At 33.1% G+C, this 12,302-nt stretch overlaps 1 long non-coding RNA gene across 1 annotated transcript in view; it reads right to left on the bottom strand.

Annotated features, from left to right (window-relative positions):
• The window catches only part of LOC123575255 (uncharacterized), a 90,460-nt gene that overhangs the window by 65,921 nt on the left and 12,237 nt on the right, over positions 1-12,302 (bottom strand). The gene's annotated exons all lie outside the window — the stretch shown is intronic.

Here is a 12,302-nt window from a genome sequence, read left to right as displayed (position 1 = left end):
TTTAGCATGTATTTACAACACTAAAAACAGACTTTCTTAGGATACTTCAAACCTGTTTTCAAATGAATACTCTTTAGCATTCTGCAGACCCTGAACAAGACAACTAAGCCTCTAAATAAAGGAGTGTTCTTCAATGGTCAGAAAGGACTTCTTGCCACAAAATAGGAATTGAGGTCTGCTGCCTTGCAGAGGTACTTATATAAAGTTTTACTTAAAACAGCATATATTTTGACTAAATAGGTGACCTTTAAAGATAAATTAGTGACCTCAAGTTTCTGCTACTTAACAATACATGTGACTTTGGACAAGTTTAAACATGTCAAAGCTATCATTTGCTTATCCGTATAGTGATAGAGCACCGCCATCTTGGACAAACACTGCCACTTTAAGTTCCAGCTCCCTTTCTAACCTCATGCATTTCAAGAAAATCACTTCTCTTCTAACAACAAGCAGCCAGAGAGAGCAGACAGTAAAACACAGATAAGACAGCTTGGATACAAGGGGATCAGGGAAAGTCTCTTGGGTAACCACCAAACGTCACACTCACACAATGGGCCCCAGTAAAATGGTGGGCCCTAATAAGCGCATCCCTTTCTCTTTAGGCGCACTAAGATAAGGAAGCTAAAAGCAGACTTGGGGGTTATACCTACAGCTGCAGGAAGATATATGAGAACACACACCAAACTCTCCCTCCCAGGTAAGCAAGACAAAGAGACAGAGACATTCTGAGCCTGTGGTAAACTCTCCTGCCCTGAACCCTTAAATACTCTTGTCTGTACGATAGAGTGCTCCTGACCTAACTCGGCCTGAAGGCCCTCTCAGGTTTATTCTCCAAACTAAACCTGTCTTTGACTGTTGAGCTGCTTTTCGTGTTTCTTTCCTCTTTCTTTAACTCTTACATTTAGGTCACTTGACAAAGGGAGCTTGTGAGGGAATCAACTACTTAGCACAGGACTTGTTACTTAGTAAACTTACGTGTAATATTTGCAAAGAAAGTGTCTGTTATGATTTTAAGGAAGAGAGTCCACTTGATAAATCCATACTTCAAAAGTATCCAAGATGCCTAAATAATATTTCTATTTCATAAACTGTAAATGTTTCCTCAGTAAATACCAGGGAACAGAATATGTGGGATGAATTTAAATGTTTGTTATTTATCTCATATCCTTTGGATATTAGATCTGGAAGTTTTGGTTCTAGAGCAGTACTTTCTGATTAGCAGGCCAGTGGGAATTATGTAGATTAGCTTAAATAGTTCTAGAAATTACATATATTAGGACTTGGTCTCAAAAGTCTTGTAAGCAATACGTAAGACACTGAAAAAGAATAATAGACAAAATGTTTGGTTTACCCAATCACAATATTTGTAATTTTCTGCCTATGGTGTTGATTAGAGCCTCAGAGAACTAAGAAATATCATAGTAACCATAAAAAAATAAGACCTAGAGCATCTCATACATACTAGAGAAAATGAAACTCAACTTTGAATTAGTGGATCCCTGCTGACTTTACCACTGACTTTTCTTGTGGATCATGTCTCATTATTTCCATCAAGATTGTGATCATTACTTCAGATCTTTCAATAATTTATTGTCAACTCTACAGAATTTGAAACATCCTAAACAGTGCATTTTTTTCTCTTGTATTATCCTGAAATATTTTATTCTAGCTACATAGATTTAGTATAGTATATGCCATTATGAAAATAGCTCATCTGTTTCAGCAATGTACTTAGAATGCTTTTCTATACCAGACTTTTGACCCTAACCTCTCTCTTTGCATTTTTCCTTTTCTGATGAGCAATATCTATGCTGATACCTCACTATTTCATACATAGTTACAGTCCCATAGCACTTAATTTTATAAGGCATAAAAAGCATTTGCCAGAAGAATAAATTCTATCTCTAAGTTCTTCATGATGAAATTGTAAATGAAGAATAAATTATATCTATAAACTCTTCACTGATGAAACAATTATGTAAAAATATGAGATTCTTTACTGTTTAGTTAAAGGATTGGTAAAGGTATTTTGAATTTTAAGATATTCATATCCATAAGAGAGGAAACTTCAGAATTCAAGTTGGTTAGCAAATCTCTCTCAGGTAACTTAAAGAGAGAGAGAGATGGGGGGGGGGAGGGAGAAAGAGAGAGAGAGAGAAATAAGAAGACACAGGAATATTTGGATTGCTAATGTATCTATGCAATCACTAAAACCAGAACTGCAAGTGTTATTTCTGACTTTTTCCTTTATCTTATCCCAGGCATTTAACTGCTGTTGTAGTACTTAGAATTATCTCTCCTTAACAACTTCTGGGATAATTTTCTCCTTCATATCCACACTGATAATTGCCTTAGTTCAAGTTATCATCACCTCTATTTGTTCTGTTGGGAGTGTAGCCTTGCTGACATTCTGCCTCTAAATTCACAATCTTTTCATTCATCATTTGAACCATGCCAAAATAATCATTCTAAAGAATAAATATAACATATATTTACCTATTTGAAACATTACAATAGATCACTATTGCCTAGTAAATAAAGTTCACAGTTAAGCTTGACATACAAACATCTGCCTGGTCATCTCCCTTGAAATCATTGTTGTCTCTCCTCAACCTAGCACACCCTACATTTCTAGAATGAGAAATTACTTACAGTTTACTGAATATTACACACATTTTCAGAACTTTTAATGCTTTGTGCATGCTTACTCTTCAATCTAAAATGTCCTCATCACATTATTTCTCTTAAAGAAAATACTTAATGATATTGTGATGTATAAATCATGTACCACCAATGATACTGACTTAATGATCACCATTCATTTTATTTAAAAAAAAAAAATGGACTTTGAGTGAATGAAGAACAGAGCGAGGGTATGAAGTCTGTAATCTTAATAATACAGTTATTGTTTCTCTTCTTAATTTTAAGAACTTCTTTAGTTTCTATTGTTTCTAAATTAGCTCCTCTGGCTACCTCTTAAAATTCTGAGCTTCTAATAATGTGTTAATAACTTTTCTTTTGCATCTACTTAGTCACTATTTGCTTGTATATAAAACTAATAAGTGCAACAGGTACAATTTGAAAGAGAACACTAAAAATATTTTGTGCAGTAATTATATATGGAACCAAGAGGGTCTAGAGCTTTTTATTTTAAAAAACAGTGGCAAGAAAGCTTATCCAATTGAAATTCTGAAAGATGTGATGTAGACTGATGGCAGATATGTGTCTGAGGAAAGCTCTAGAAATATATATTTTTTCCGTCTCTATTCAGAAGAATAAATATTAAATTTTTTCTTAGGTGTTGATAAAAAAAAAAAAAGTTAAAAACCTTTCTTATCCACAGCCTTGTAAGATGGAGAGCTTAACTTCTTTACTTAAAGTGGGACATGTGTAATTCAAATTCCATATGACTTACCAACTTCATCTTCTGATGGGAACAGACCTTGAGAAATATCTTAAAAATATACAGAATTTAAGAATGGCATTAGAGTTGGACAGCATGAAACAGCATCTGGTGAAGAAAATCAATTTAATAAGAAAGCATAGATGTAAAAATGATCAGTTCGAGCATTCAAAATAATATGAAAATGTTTCACAGGACACAAACATGTTGACACTGAAGAAAGACAACATCTTGACTGACAGGTATGCCAACCCCTTTTTTTAATCACAGTTAGGAAAACACCCCTATTTACAATTGGTTAATAACATTTATCCTTAAATTTCAGTAAGTTAATTGACTTTTAAGATGAATTCCTTCACTAATCATTTTCATTTTATGTATTTCTAGATACATCGTATTGATGCAATAATTTGTGTTGCTTTCTAGATTCAAGCAACTTTTATTCATACCATAATGGTCAAAAGATATTGAAATGCTATGTTTAAAAATCTTTTCTAAATTAACTTTTTGACTCTTTTTATAACACTTAGCTTAAAACACAAACACATTGAATAGCTGTAGAATATATTTTCTTACTTTGTATTCTTATTTTAACAATTTATTTATTTATTTTACTTCTTAAACTTTTCTGTTAAAATCTAAAACACAAACACACACATTATTAGTCCAAGACAAACAAGGGTCACAATCATCAACATCACTGTCCTCCACTTCCACATGTTGTCTCACTGGAAGATCTTCAGGGGCAATAACACACATGGAGCTGTCATCGCCTATGATGACAATGCCTTCTTCTGGAATACCTCCTCAAGGACTGACTGAGGCTGTTTTACAGTTAACATCTTTCATAAGTAAAAGGAGTACACACTAAAATAATGATAAAAAGTATAGTCTGGTAAATACATAAACAAGTAACATAGTCATTTACTATCTTTATTAAATATTACATACTGTGCAAAATGGTATGTCCTTATTTATTTATTTATTTATTTATTGTATTTATTTATTTTTTGAGATGGAGTCTCGCTCTGTTGCCTGGGCTGGAGTGCTGTGGGGCGATATCTGCACCTCCACCTCCCGGGTTCAAGCGATTCTTCTGTCTCAGCCTCCTGAGTAGCTGGGAATACAGGCATGGGCCACCACACCCAGCTAATTTGTTTTGTACTTTTTAATAGAGACGTGGTTTCACCATACTGGACAGGCTGCTCTCAAACTCCTGACCTTGTAATCCACTGCCTCGGCCTCCCAATGTTCTATACTTTTATATGACTGGCAGCACAGTTGTTTTGTTTATACCAGCATCACCACAGACATATAAATAATGTGTTGCACTGTGATATTATGATGGCTATGACATCACTAAGCAATAGGAATTTCTCAGCTCTGTTATAACCTTATGAGACTACCATTATATATGTGGTCCACCGTTGACTGAAATGTTAGGCAATGTGTGTGTGACTGCAATTAAATTTTTGGCTATTTTATAACTTTAATTGATACTTATAGAATGATAAAAAACCTATATTATTAATACATTACTATGTATTTAAATTGCTGGAACATGTCCAGGCGAACACTTGAGATATTGTGCCCATTCATTGCTTGGAATATCGGGAATGAATCCTCAGCATTTGGTAGCATACTTGCCAATGAATAGGGATACATTAATTTTTTAAACAAGCAAATAAAAAATTACTTAGAGTTATAATCAGTATTGTAATACATTTGGTAATATTTAATTTTTATTAAAAGTGTTTCATATCCTTTTATCATACTTTTTCTTACTGCAATGGAAGTCTGAATATATTCAGGAACTTTCTATACATGAGCAGTCTTATGAAATAATTTTTAAATAAGTGGCATTTTCACAAATTCTGATAATAGCCAGGTACATCAGACTAGACTGGATTTAGATGTTCTTAACATGCATAATATCTCTGTAATAGAGTTATATACAAGATTTGGAACAAATACCCCAAACCCTTTGTTGTAGCCATCAGGGGGTAGAGGATAAATTTTTCTCAATATGAGAAAAGATTCTGTATGGCTTTAATAACTGAAGTCGATTATAAGAGAGGTATCCTTGCCCTTAATAGTCTACTCCAAGGTCATTTAACTTGATAAAATCATCCTGGAAATACAACTTGTGATATTTACTGTGCATTATATTAAGAATTCTAAAAATGCCTCTGTAGTACCACCAACCCAATCACACTGTTATATTTCATTTTGTGATGTAAATTAATAGCCTTTGAACAGCTGTCTAGGCAAAAAGAATTATAGGATCCTTGTTTAAACAGTGGAAGTGTATTATGCAAAAGAGATCATTTGAGCTACATTACTTTAAAAAATTTCATACTTTCTGGTTTTTATAACACACAGATCATCTAGACATGTCACGGTTTTAACTAAAGTTTTTCTTACCATCATTAGCACCCTAATTTTACAGGAAAAAAAAAAATTTGCTTTTTCTAGAATAGTATATATTATTATTATACAACAAAATTTTTTTCCTCTATTTTCAGCACAGTGGACGGTTGCATCTGCTCCCAGAATTGAAACCACTTTGACAACCTTTGTCCAAAGAAATGGAAGAGTAGGTGATGTTTGTCCTTTTTGTGCAGAAGAATTTAGTTTCACTTGTGAGGTTCCCCTGCACTAAGGATTGTGGAAACAATTGTTAATATTTAGCTTAGTTGTCTCATCAGGGACTGATGACCTGCCTTAAAATTCATCACTAGCATCAGTCATTGCTTTGAGACATATAACAAGTATTAATTCTTCAAGGACCCCAAAGAGTGAGGTACAAAGTAAGACCCATGGTTGCACAATAATTACATGATTTTTTCGAACTATTTTAACAGAAAAATCTGGGCATTTTTGTGTGTGAAAGGATTTTAAGAATACAACGTAAATTTGTATAAGGTGTAAGGAAGGGGTCCAGTTTCAGTTTTCTGCATATGGTTAGCCAGTTTTCCCAATACCATTTATTAAATAGGGAATCCTTTCATCATTGCTTGTTTTTGTCAGGTTTGTCAAAGATCAGATGGTTTTAGATGTGTGGTGTTATTTCTGAGGCCTCTGTTCTGTAACATTGGTCTATGTATCTGTTTTGGTACCAGTACCATGCTGTTTTGGTTACTGTATCCTTGTAGTATAGTTTGAAGTCAGTTAGTGTGATGCCTCCAGCTTTGTTCTTTCTGTTGAGGATTATCTGGGGCTATTCAGACTCTTTTTTGGTTCTATATGAAATTTAAAGTAGTTTTTTTTCTAATTCTGTGAAGAAAGTCAATGGTTCCTTGATGGGGATAGCATTGAATCTATAAATTACATTGGGCAGTTTGGCCATTTTCGTGATATTGATTCTTCCTATCCATGAGCATGGAATGTTTTTCCATTTGTTTGTGTCCTCTCTTATTTCCTTGAGCAGTGGTTTGTAGTTCTCCTTGAAGAGGTCCTTCACATCCCTTATAAATTGCATTCCTAGGTATTTTATTCTCTTTGTAGTAGTTGTGAATGGGAATTCACTCATGATTTGTATCTCTATTATTGGTGTATAGAAATGCTTGTGATTTTTGCACATTGATTTTGTATCCTGAGACTGCTGAAGTTGCTTATCAGCTTAAAGAGATTTGGGGCTGAGATGATGGGGTTTTCTAAATATATAATCATGTCATCTGCAAACAGAGACAATTTGACTTCCTCTCTTCCTATTTGAATACCCTTTATTTCTTTCACTTGCCTGATAGCCCTGGCCAGAACTTTCAATACTATGTTGAATAGGAGTGATGAGAGAGGGCAACCTTGTCTTGTGTCAGTTTTCAAAAGGACTGCCTCCAGCTTTTGCTGATTCAGTATGATATTGGCTGTGGATTTGTCATCATCAGAGTGAACAGGCAACCTACAGAATGGGAGAAAATTTTTGCAATCTATCCATCTGACTAAGGGCTAATATCCAGAATCTACAAAGAACTTAAACAAATTTACAAGAAAAAAACAACCTCATCAAAAAGTGGGCAAAGATATGAACAGGCACTTCTCAAAAGAAGACATTTATGTGGCCAACAAACACACACAAAAAAGATAATCACCACTGGTAATTAGAGAAATGCAAATCAAAACCACAATGAGATACCATCTCACGCCAGTTAGAATGGTGATCATTAAAAAGTCAGGAAACAACAGATGCTGGAGAAGATGTGGAGAAATAGGAATGCTTTCACACTGTTGGGAGCGTAAATTAGTTCAACCATTCTGCAAGACGGTATGACAATTCCTCAAGGATCTAGAACTTGAAATATCAATTAACCCAGCAATCTCATTACTGGGTATATACCCAAAGGATTATAAATCATTCTATTATAAGGACACATGCACGCATACATTTATTGTAGCACCATTCCCAGTAGCAAAGACTGGGAACCAACCCAAATGTTCATCAATGATGGAATGGATAAAGAAAATGTTGCACATATACACCATGGAATCCTATGCAGCCATAAAAAAAAAAGAATGAGTTCAAATCCTTTGCAGGGATATGGATGAAGCTAGAAACCATCCTTCTCAGAAAAGTAACACAGGAACAGAAAAACGAACACCACATGTTCTCACTATCAAATAGGAGTAGAACAGTGAGAACATATGGACAAAGGGAGGGCAACATCACACACTGAGGCCTGTTGGGGGATGGGGGGCTAGGGGAGGGATAGCATTAGGAGAAATACCTAATGTAGATGATGGGTTGACGGATGCAGCAAATCACCATGGCACATGTATAGTTATGTAACAAACCTGCACGTTCTGCACATGTATCCCAATATAATAAAAATATGATGAATTTCATTAAAGGAATATAACATTTGATCAGACTGAATTTATTTATATGGGTATGATAATCACAGATTCTAAGTATAGTATGTTAGATTGAGTGTTTTGGAGACTCCAATAGTTTGATTGGTTAGCTGACTAAAAATTTGAACTCAGCTGGGTGCAGTAGCGCAAAACATTTTGAGAGGCCAAGGGAGGAGATTCACTTGAACCCAGGAGTTCAAGACTCACCTGGGGAACATAGCAAGACCTCATCTGTACAAAACGTTTGTTTTAAAGTTAGCTGGGCATGGTGGTGTATGCCTGTAGTCCCAGCTACTTGAAGGAGCTTACATGGGAGGATCACTAGAACCCAGGAATCAAGGCTGCAGTGAGCCGTAATCCCATGACTGCACTCCAGCCTGGGTGACAGAGTGAGACCCTGTCTCAAATAATAATAATAATAATACATAAAAAATAAATTAAGAAATTAAATATTGACCCAAAGAAAGCCTAGTATAAATAATGTTGAAATTCTAGAACTTATTTAGTATTTTAGAAACAAAAATGTTCAAAGACTTAGGAAGACTGAAATGCTAGAGTAAGTTTATCATGTAAGACCTCTGACCCACCTCTTAAATATGTGTCCTGGAGAGTTTTGTCATTTGTAATTCATCAGTCACATATGGGGAGTCTCTGCTTCCTCTCACTTCTTCCAGATTTGGGTGAAGCAGCAGAACACTGTGCAGGCATTATGATTTCTCCAGCAATTACTGAAGGGGCCATGTTGGGCATCTCAGATGCATAGGATAGTTATCCTTCCATGAGACAAACTCTGACCATGGAGTACAGGAGCCAAGAAAAGACTGGCAAATCAATTTTCTCTTGCTTCTTCCATCTGATAACCCTGTCTGGATGAATATTTGCAGTTGCCGAATATCAGATATGAGTGTTCTTAACTCATTAAGGGACAGTGGCCAGTTTGTTAATGCATCCTTTTTGCCTTTACTCACATTCCTCTTTGCTTCACTTTCATTTGCATCATCCTACCTACATTGGAATGTGACCTCCCAAAGGTAATGAGGATTATTACTTAGTCTCAGGCTCTGTTTTATAGTGAACATGGATTGAGATAGCAATGGATCCTAAAATGGCATTTAATAAAGTAAACTTTCATTTATGATTTTTTGTACACTAACACCATGTATGAAATAAGATGCAATATAAAATAGATTTTGAACCAAAAGCAAATATTTTAATTATTTACATCAGAGTTATTATGATTGAATTCAAATCTAAGAAAATATATTGGGTGATTATATTATTCACAGCATACTTGATTGTCTATACAATGTGTTTCAAGAGAATTTGGTTTAAATTTTTACTCTTTGGTCACCCAAGAAGACATTTTAGATATATTTATACTTATATTCTTAATTATATGTACACCATTGGTTAATTCCTTCATGAAAAATAATTTCATGAGATATTTTGAAATTTTATATTTATAATTATCTATACAAATATTAATTTACCTGTTTTGTAATAAAAAATAATTTAGCTTTTTAAAAATATGAAATATAGCTGTAAAGAAGAGGTTTGTCATTTAACTTTAACAATATTTAGCATTACTTTTGAGAAGCTATTTTAGAAATGAAGCCTATATGAATATTTAATATTTGTATAGTACTTTTGATGCTTAATTGTGACCCAAGTGCTTTGTATTAATTATGTCATTCATTTTAATAATCATCCTGCTTGACAGTACTATCATTATGTCTCTCAAGGCTTAGATTGGTTTAGCCTGTTGCCCATGTAACTCATTTAGTGCAGGATGGATATTAAACCCAGGTGGTAGGGACAACCAGCAGAACATGCCCCCATAACTTCTAAATTAATTGTGAATATTGTGTAGGTGCTTATTATTTAAGATTAGTTGTTATTCTCATATGAAGATATATATTGAGTCTTCAGTATTATTTAATCTCAGGTCTATGCTCAGAGTCAAAAATCTAAATCTGCAATTTTGAATTCAATGACGTGACTACAAATTTTAATCTTGGCGACCAGCCAGGAAATACTGTATTTCCTTTTTAATGAATAATTGTTTATTTAACATAATATGTTAATTTAAATATTGTTAATTTAATATGACAGAAAAATATTTCTTATTTAGGTTACTAAAATTTTTACAAAAAGCAAAATTGTTGGTAATATAAATGATATTCATGTTTTGGAGGAGCTATTTTTCTGTATAACCATTTAACTTAACTAACAAAATCACATATTAGTTGTTTTATTTCTTGAGGATGTATAATTTGTTTCTGTTTGAATGCCTAGGTTTTGTATAAAAATATAAATGTATTTAAAATAAATTATCATGTATATAGCCTTACATGTAAAGAAAAAAGTCCTTATCTCTTGAAAGATGACACTAGTTAATTGGAACCTTTTTCCACCCAGCAATTGCTCTGCTAATACATTAAAAATACAAATAAAAAAAGCCTCATTTGAATAATTTTTAAATATTTGTTACTAGAACAAAAATAATTTTTATAAACACCTGTTACATATGGGTCAATGAATGCAATTTAGTTTTGTCAACAAATAATGAGTTCTGAAAAAGGCACACATCTATACAACCATCACAATAAGACATAAAAAACTTTAATTACCCTCGAAATCCCTTTATGCCATATACCAATAAATCCTCTACTTCCTTGTTCCCAGGCAACCACTAATATCCATTCTGTCTCAGTAATAGATTTGTCTTTCCAGATTTTCATGTAAAAGGGAGCCAAGTGGAATGCATTTTTGTGTCTGACTTTTTTACTCAATAGTGTTTAAAGAATCCTCTATATTATTTTGTTTCAGAATTTTTTTTTTTTACTGTTGTGTAGTGTTGCATTGTATGAATATGCCATCATTTGGTTATCCATTCATATGCTGATAAACATAGTCCTTTTCCAGTTTCTGCTTTATGAATATAAATACTACATATCTGTGTGCAAGACATTGTGTGGACATTTGCTTTTATTTCTTACTTGTAAATGCCTAGATGTGGAATTGTTGGATTATATGCAAAGTCTATGTTAATATTATAAAATAATAGGTTCTCAAATAGTTATTTTTTTCTACCAACTATGAGGATTCTAGTTGTTTCTCATCTTTGCTAACACTTGGAATTATCAGATATTTAAAATTTTTCTTATCTGAAAGATGTGTAGTGATATCTCATTGTAGTTTAAATTTGCATTGCCCAATGACCACTTATTTTGAGAATTTTTATTTGGTTTATTTGACTTTTCTATATTTCTCTTGTGAAGTGTCTGTTTAAATCTTTTGCACAACACTTATGATATTTGTTGCCTTATAAAATTGATATATTTTGTATAATCTGTATACATCTGCATACATTTATCATATAAATATATAGAGACTTTTCAATAACTTATAGTATCCAAGTTAAAATAGTTGTATGAACTTATAACTTAGTGTTTTAGAAACAACTGCTAGAAGAACATAAAAAAGGATTAGTGAAATAAATTTCCCTATAAAGTTAAGAGATTTAGGAAAAGTATATTCAGTGCCATAAGACTTTGTTTTTTTAAATTTTAAGTGCATATTTCATTTTCTTATGAAACATATAATCTTTACAATGGTTTGACTAATTTTTATAACTCTGGAATGTAAAAATTGCTGAAATTCAGAACTAGACATATCATTTCTATCCCCAGGACATTGACAGCACGCATATTATAATATGGAGGTGTCATATGTGACATAAGGCAACTTAAAGACTTAGCTTTCTACGTTAGCAAGGGAAAAAACAACATATTTGGTCAATCTGGAACATCCTAAAACTTTCTGATAAAAATACTAGCATTTGTCATTTTGAAAATCTGAAAATTATTGTATTAATGGTTATAGATATTAAAAAGTAGATGACGATAGATTGAAACCATTTGCAAAGTGAAAGCAATTAGAAATGGTTAAAGTATGTTGTTTTATTTATTGTTGGTTAAGAAATGTAATATAACTAAGTAAACATTCCCAAGCAATTCCATTTCTACTTACTCTTCCTCTTTCTGAA

The sequence above is a fragment of the Macaca fascicularis genome, chromosome 8 (genome assembly GCF_037993035.2).
Source record: "Macaca fascicularis isolate 582-1 chromosome 8, T2T-MFA8v1.1".
NCBI lineage: Eukaryota > Metazoa > Chordata > Mammalia > Primates > Cercopithecidae > Macaca > Macaca fascicularis.
Note: the sequence above shows the minus strand (reverse complement) of the source record. Positions and strands in the feature narration are given on the sequence as shown.